Below are 6,739 nucleotides of genomic sequence, written 5' to 3'. Positions count from 1 at the left end.
TAAAGTTGGTTGGTGTCCATTTATTTTTGGCCACATAGCGACTATAAATAATCATCTACGTAACAACATAACCTACGTGGCCAAAAATATGTGGACAACTGATTGAACTACGACAAGTTAAATTCTGATTGATCAGTATTGAAGCCCCTGTGTGTGTGTGTGTGTGTGTGTGTGTGCGTGTGTGCGTGTGTGCGTGTGTGTGTGTGTGTGTGTGTGTGTGTGTGTGTTATTGGTCAGAGAGTAGAAAAGAAACAACAAACAACTAATACTTTACAGATGTCTTTGCTTTGTTTCTGGACCTGGAGCTTTTATTTTGAAGAGAACAGGTGAGACACACCTGGGTGAACACACACACACACACATTCAGACTCTCAGTGCCTATCACTCTCTCTCTCTGGAAGGTTGTGAGTACGACGCCGGGCCTGAAGGTCAGACTTTTATTTTATCGTCTCCACTAATCGTTGACTTCCTGTCACATGATGTGTTATTGATCACCTGATTGGTTCGTCGGGGAGTCATGGACTGACTGACCTCCGACCCCCCCTCCCCCTCGTTTTTACCAACAGTCTGACTGCACCTGCAGGGGGCGGGACCGAGGGCGGAGCTTCTCCCACCTGGAATGTAACATCCAGCTGTTTTATTTTGTCGTTATAGTTGTTTTGTTTTCGTTGGTGATGAAAGTTTTAATCAATTATTAAGAGATTATTTTTCTGTTTGGATTTGAGCTATTGATTTTGTGTTAATGTTTTTTGATCAGTTTGGTTTTTATGTTCAAACGTTCTCGTGAACTACGGAAGCTCGTTAGTGCCACAAACAGCGATTGTAAAGTTGACACCGAAAGATCGATGTGATGAAACAGAATTAGTCAGTTTGTGTCTCAGGACGGACGTTTCCGTAAATTCAAGCCTTTTATTGTGAAGTCAGGATTATTGATCGCTGAATGTATTCAAACATTAATGAATGTTAAAGATTCAAAGTCTGTTTTTGTGAAGTGAAACTAACTGACTGAACGAAGCAGCTCATTAGATTTGAAGCCTTAACGAGCTTCACCTGATTAAACATTGATCAGTTTCAGATTTATGGTAATCAATTAATTTGTGCTTTGGTGACTAAATTATTTATTTTTCTATAAGCAAGTAAACTAAACAAACTAAAACTAAAGTTTGAGCTTTACAGAAGAATCTTAATGATTTTTTAAATGTTGGATTGATTTTTAATCTGAGAATCATGAATGAGTGTGTCATCATCAATAATCAATAATTATACTAATCACGAATGTTTCTGGCACCAGCGAGCCTCCGTACATTAACACTCTTCTTTTCTGACATCACTGATTGAATGTCGGCTTGTTGCCTTCGTCACAGCTCTGATTGTGACTCACCGAATGATTGATTAATTGATTGATTGTCTTACAGATTCAGCATTGTTTCACAGGAAGTGAATATTGATCAGCACTGACCTCCACATGTTTGTAATTACGCTCCCGTCTGATCGGTGAGGATCGATCAGCTCAGTATTGATCTGTAGGACAGAATCAGTGAATTAATTAATCAGTGGAAGATATTAATCACAAATTGATTATCTTGTTTTGATTTCACTGATCGCACACACAAGCACCAATCACAGAACAGCCTCATGATCATGTGGTGTTTGATCACTGCAGGTGCATGATGGGATACGCCTGCTCTCAAAGTGCATGATGGGACACGACGAGCTGATGGAGAGAGAAAACTTGATTCTCAAAGGTGACAGCAGAACAGGAGATTTGATTGGTTCAATCAATAAGATTCAACACAAATGAAAACATTTACAAAAATTATTGTGAAGTGCTCAGTTTCAGCTCATAACATATTTAGCCTAGTTTAGCTTAGCTCAAAGACCATCTTTCAACAACTCTGTCTGTATAACATGATGTATCATGTTAGCTAACAAGCTATCCGCCCCTCACAGCCTGTGTGCTAAGCTAGGCTAAAGATGTTCTGGTATAACACAAGTTACTTATTAAGAAGTGTCCTCATTTACATTTGACTGTTGACATTGCTAGGCTAACAGCTTCCCTTAGCTTCAGAATGTGTGCTAAAACGAGGATAAAGGTGTTATAATATTAGCTAGTTAGTTCCTTATACCATAAATGACTTGGGAAAGCTAGCTGTCTGTAACCACTGACAGCTAATAACATCAGCTAGCTACAAACAGGTACGCTGGATATGCTAACTGATTGTAGCTGTTTTGTCTTCACACTTGTTAGCTGTTCCTCCCTGGTTACTGCCTCATGCTAAGCTACGTTAGCCTGAAATGTAAACATGAAGGAGGACACTGAACTAAAACCTTCAATATTAACATTATTAAAGGGCCAGTCCGCTGTTCACATGAGACACACATTCAGGAGACCAACCATTGGTACTGGTGTGTGTGTGTGTGTGTGTGTGTGTGTGTGTGTGTGAGAGAGAGAGAGAGACCAGGTGTGTAAATAAAACATGTAAAAACAGCGGTCTGGTCCTTTAACTGCAGCCTGTTTGTCTCTGAGCTGTTTAATTATTTAGAAGCCTTTTTCTTTTGTGTGACGGCTGCAGGACAAGAAGCTGACACACACACACACACACACTCCTCCTCTTCCTCCTCCAGCTGATTCTTCATCCTCCGCTGTAATTATTAGCAGAACGAGTGGCTGCTGTTTAATTAATAAGGTTTTATTACCGTCAGAAATGGGTCGCTAATACTTCGCTAAAACTGTGTGTGAGTGAATGTAAGTGTTTAATATTTCATACAAGTCATCAGATGTTCAGGAGACACGAGCAGAGAGCAGGAAGTCGGAAATGAGAGCGAGTGTGTAAGAGAGGGGTGTGTGTGTCGGAGTGATGCACTCTGGGTATAAATAGACTTTACATCTGGACTCGTGCAACTTTAATGTCTCTTCTTCATGAATATAATTGGAGACGTCGATCCGCCGCCTCGTCTCAGCCAAGGTCATCCTCCAACTTCTCCTTCTTCTTCTTCTTCTTCTTCATTTTTAATTCTTTGTCTTTCTTGATAAAAACGTTATTGTTCTCATATTAATTAAATGACTATCATTGGAAACATCATGTCATCACGATCTGCTGATGAAGCTCATGTCATCCAGCTGAAAGCTCCTGTAAATGAACGTATTGATAACCTGTAATTACCTTTATTAGTCATTTACAGTTAAACCAGACATCTTATTGGCTTATTAAAGCTGTTGTCAAGCAACGCAAATGATCATATTAGGGGTTAATAACTCTTAATAACAATAACAAAGACGCTCATCATTAACCCTCCGTATAGGTCACCTTCAAAATAAACTGCTTATTTTCCAAAATAAAAGCTGAATTAAGACAGGAAGTGAAATTAGAAGCGGAAATACATTTTTGTACTTCACATTATTCTGTTCTGCTGATCTGAGGTCAGTTTAAAGCAGCTCTGTGTCCCAGCATGCATCAGGAGGACAAGGCAGTCTGTGAGCACTGAAACCTGTCTGATGTTTGATTGTGTCACGTCACTGTCACGTCTTCTGATCCGCACCGGTCCGTTCAGTGAACAGAACCTTTTATTTGTCACTTGAGCTGCATTCACGTCAGATGAAGGCTCCGGTCCAAATCACAACAACAACCAGCTCATTAGAGCCCAGAACGCTTCGTCTTTGGACACTGAACACAACACACCTCCCTGTGTGCTGCTGAATATCGGACCTGTAAACAGGTTTGCACACAGTTTGCATTAAATAGAAAAGCGAATACACACGTCAGGTTAGCATTAGCATAAATATTTAATATTTAGCTCTAAATGAAATGTTAATGTGAGTGTGTGTTTATTTTTAAGTGCTAATAAACATTTAAATACATTCTGAATATCTCGTTTAGACTTCAAGTCATGTGAGACATGCAGCAGACGTCACATTTAGTCTGTTAATCAGATTATTGAATGCAGTCTGATTACTTTTACTACAACTACAGCTGTCATTAGTTTACTTTATTTGAACCTTCTGCAGCCGAACTGACGTCTCGATCCATCATGACGTGAATGCAGCATCAGCACTTAGACTGAATTTATATTCAAAGCTAACGGTAGCTAGCAGAGGCTGGCAGAAGCTAACTTCTAGCTACGTTAGCTTGAACTATAAAGGGGTTAGTTTGTCACTTCCTGAGTTTCTCTTCTGCTTCAGGATCTTCTGTCACATAGAACTCTTATTTTGAAAAACTGTTTTTGAGCAGATTATAGTTGAAAGTTAAAGCTGAGACTGAAACAAACCGTTCAGCTGCTTCATCAATTCATCAACGACTGACACAAGTTCTGCTTACAGAACACTAACTCAGTCCAGCTCATGTGTCAACGATTGTCTAATTAATTTTGTGCCTACGCTGATTTTCCTTATAGTTACATCAGCTAAGCTGCACAGCAGTGAGAGATGAACTGTCATGAAAACTGTTGAGTTTCGGTGGTTTGAAAGAAGCTGGTAGAAACAAACTGAGTCAAGTAAAGTTTCATTAATTTCATCTCGATATTCTGATTCAGCAGAGAAACAAACAGGAAGTGACACTTCAACAAACTGTTAGCAAACTAGCCTAGCCTGTATTTAGAAAAGACACTAATGCGAATGCTAACATGTTAACATTAGCCAACTGTTTCTGTTAGCTCTTGTGCTAATCAGATGTTGTAGTAACTGAGTCATGCTGGTTAGCGGGCTAACAAGCTAACGTTGTCTAAATCAGACGGATGGAGGAAATGTTTCTTCTTCTCTCCAACATGGCCGCCGGGGCCGGCCGGTCCTGGTTCAGGACGTGGACTCACCTGAGGACAGGTGACGTGGACTTTTTCTAACAGACTGAGAACTGGAACCAGAGGAGGGTCTGAGGAGCGACTGTTGGAGCTGAACCAGCAACGGTCAGCAGATTGTAGCCCCGCCTCCTCGCTCTCCACCCACAGGTGCTGTCACTCACAGTTCACTGACCTCTGACCCCGCCGTGGTGCTTTCAGGGTCACCTGAACTGTCTCGTCTCCTCGTGTCTCCAGTTCCTCTGATCGTCTCGGCGGGTTTTCCTGGTCTGGTTGTTTGTTTTCACTTCCTGTTGGGAAATAAAACTACAAAACGATGAAAAAAAAACTACAAAAAAGACTGTTAAACTCTACTAACGATTTTATTTTCTGAATTTGTAAACAATGTATATTTTAAAACAAATAAAAATATTTTAAACGTAACTCAGGAGTTGAGTTGTGGACTTGTTAGGACCTTGTCACAGGAAGCCCAGTGCATGCTGGGATATCCCACCTGAGTGAGAGGCTCCAGCTGCAGGTCGAGTATCCAGGTGAGACACGTGTCACTTCCTGTTCTACAGTGTAAAATCAAACAGCTGCTTCTACATTTAAAACTCATCTGTCAGTAATCCCACTTCCTGTTGATCAAGAAAATAAAGGCATTAAAAATGTTTTCACTAAAAATTAATTTATAAAGAAAATTAAACTTTGATCTGCAGCAGCTTCATTACCTGATAAGCTGCTGATTAATGACATTATTAATATTGATGAATGCTGTCATCAGTCTGACACACACATACACACACACGGCTTCAATAGTTTGTGTGTGTGTGTGTGTGTGTGTGTGTTGCCTGGCAGCAGCTGATATTAATCCAACTCGTCTGTTAATTATTTATAATTAATGAATAATTGACCTTTTTTCCGTCTTGGTGTTCTGCAGCTGCTCTGTCAGAGGCCCCGCCCCTCCTGATGATGTCACACTGCCTGTCAGTCTCTAAAGGGTCTGTGTGGAACTCTGCACGTTCAACATTTGTTTGAGCTCTGAAGGTTTTTATGGCTCTTCAACAACAGCCGGGGTGGTTCTGTAAGGTTCCTCAAGGTTCTGTAAGGTTCTTCAGGCTGTCTTAATGGTTAGTCTGGAACCTTCGAGAACTGTCATGTTCTCAGACAACCCCCAAGCTTTTCCATGCTTCTATAGGGTTAATTGGGGTTGTTGGGGTTCTTGATGGTTCTTGAAAGTCGGGCTTTGTTAAGTTCCTCAGTGTTTCTCTTGGTACCGTCTCAAAGGTTCTGCAGTATTAATCAGGTTCTTGTGGTTTCCTGAGGATCCCCTGGGTTCTGTGGTCAAGATGGAACCATGAAGAATCTTCTGATTGAGTTGTTCTTTGCTGAACATTCCCGTCAGCACCTCAGAGGTTCTCTGTAGAACCATGTGAGCCCGGTTTCCTCCTCCGCAGTGGACTCAGATCAGCCTGTGAGCTGTGCTGCCGCCTGCTGGACATCTGAGGAACTGACCTGAGAACAGAAGAACTTGAATGTTCTTCGTCATGTTTACATTCAGAAAACTTTATTAGTCTGTTTGAACCTGACAGAATCATTTCATCAGACTCCATTTTGTTTTTCTTCCAGGAATTTAAATCTGATAAACATTTTTTAAATCGAAACACAGAAGTATTTTATTTTGAAAACCTCCAGTGTTGCTGAACTTCCTCCAGGTTGAATTTAGATTTTCAGCTAATTTATTATAAATTCAGATTCAAAGATTCAAATAATGAAAAGATAAAATTCTGTTCAGTCAGATCTTAAAACACCAGAACCAGAGACAGAATCATTGATCCTGAACATACTGATCATCATGTCAGATGATCAATTGTGTCAGAATTTAATCATTTCAATGAAATTTCAGATTTAATTCTTTGTATTCTGATTAAAAGTGTTTTGTTGTTTCCAGATAAAACAAACACAAAGA

Source organism: Acanthopagrus latus, chromosome 15 (genome assembly GCF_904848185.1).
Source record: "Acanthopagrus latus isolate v.2019 chromosome 15, fAcaLat1.1, whole genome shotgun sequence".
Classification (NCBI taxonomy): domain Eukaryota; kingdom Metazoa; phylum Chordata; class Actinopteri; order Spariformes; family Sparidae; genus Acanthopagrus; species Acanthopagrus latus.
The sequence above is the reverse complement of the archived record's forward strand: the minus strand, read 5'-3'. Positions refer to the sequence as shown.